The sequence below is a fragment of the Peromyscus leucopus genome, chromosome 16_21 (assembly GCF_004664715.2).
Source record: "Peromyscus leucopus breed LL Stock chromosome 16_21, UCI_PerLeu_2.1, whole genome shotgun sequence".
Classification (NCBI taxonomy): Eukaryota; Metazoa; Chordata; class Mammalia; order Rodentia; family Cricetidae; genus Peromyscus; species Peromyscus leucopus.
The window spans coordinates 10072614-10074101 of NC_051084.1; positions in this window are offsets into that span (position 1 = coordinate 10072614).

Genomic DNA, 1488 nt, shown 5'->3' on the forward strand with positions numbered 1-1488 from the left:
AATTATGTAGCCAAGGACGAGATTGAATTCCGAGGCTCCTGCCTCCGCCTCCCAGCGCTGGGATTACGGGACATGCAGCACCACACATGGCTGGGGGAGGGGCATCGCTGGAGCTCGGGCAGGTCAGCAGCCACGCATGTTTACCAGGCAAGACGGGGTGCTGACACGTCCTGGATACTGATGCTGTTGTTCCGAGAGCTGGAACACTGGGTCATGGGAACAGAGGAGGGGCAGCCGGTGTGGAGGGGCACCTCAGAGCCATGGTGACCTAGTCTGGGGCCTCACTTACAAGAAGTCAAGATGAGAAAAGTACTCTCCCATTCTGCGTGCCAGACATGGAGATGCCAGAATCCAGGACGAGTCCACACACACACACACACACACACACACACACACACACACACTTACACACTCACACACACTCGGAAAACACCTACAAGAAGGTTGGCGCCGAGACAGGTGCTGTAGCGCTGAGCAGCCCTCCCCCACCCCCCACCCCCACCCCCCGCCAGGGGAAGGGACGAGCAGGGAGCCACCATGCATAGGCTGGCATAGGTGTGGGGGGCGGTTGAAGGCTTCCCAGGGTGATTCCCAAGCTGGAGTCTACAGGATAAAGAAGAGGCATCCAGGCTGAGAGTGAGGGGAGGGCACTGGGGTCAGAGGGAGCAGTGGGGGATGGGACCTGGCCAGGGCTTCCGCACGTGAGGAGGTGCCACTGAGGCAGGCAGGGCTGAGCACCGCAGAAGGACTGAGACCTTGTTCTGAGAACAGGGAGAGGCTGTGGACGGTGTGTAGGTGCAGGAGACAAGCAGAGTGAGGTCACTCTGCGGAGCAGGAGATGGCTGGGCCGGGCAAGGGTGTGGTCGGTGGAGAAATGTTTGTGGTTTCATGATGGATGGAGGGCTAGGGGAGGTCAGGGCCAGGGAAGTCCAGCCTGCCCCAGAGGGACCAGCCCATTCCTGTGCCCTGAAGGGATGGGTCTGCAAACAGTTGGGAAGTAGATGTGAGCCCCACCCCCCACCCCCCATCAAGGAAGGTGTCATCAAACACCGTGGTTCCCAGGAGACAGTGCCAGTCAAGGCTGATGTCAGTCCTGGAGCAGATCTGGTGACGGCCGGGGGAGGGGACTATGGGTGGACAGAGGCCCTGGAGAGAGGCTGAACAGCAGGCATCTCAGAAGTGAAGCTGGGCTTTGGAAAAATGGCACAGAGAGAGCCTGGCCAGGGCCAAGGACAGAAATAAAGTGTCCTACTTGATTACGTAATAGAAAGCTCCCACACCCGGCTCGGCTCTGGTGTTTGGTAATAGCTGTGTCTTTCTGTTGCACAGTAGGTCCCTGACAGCGGTAATTAGATGGGAAAGAAGGCAGGTGGGACCTGGCTCTTCATAACAACAACAGGAAGTGTGTAGCAAAAGCGTCCCTCCTCAAGACCTGGGTTCGAGTCCAGGCTCAGCCACTCACCAGCCGCCTAGCTTGGGAAGTTTCAT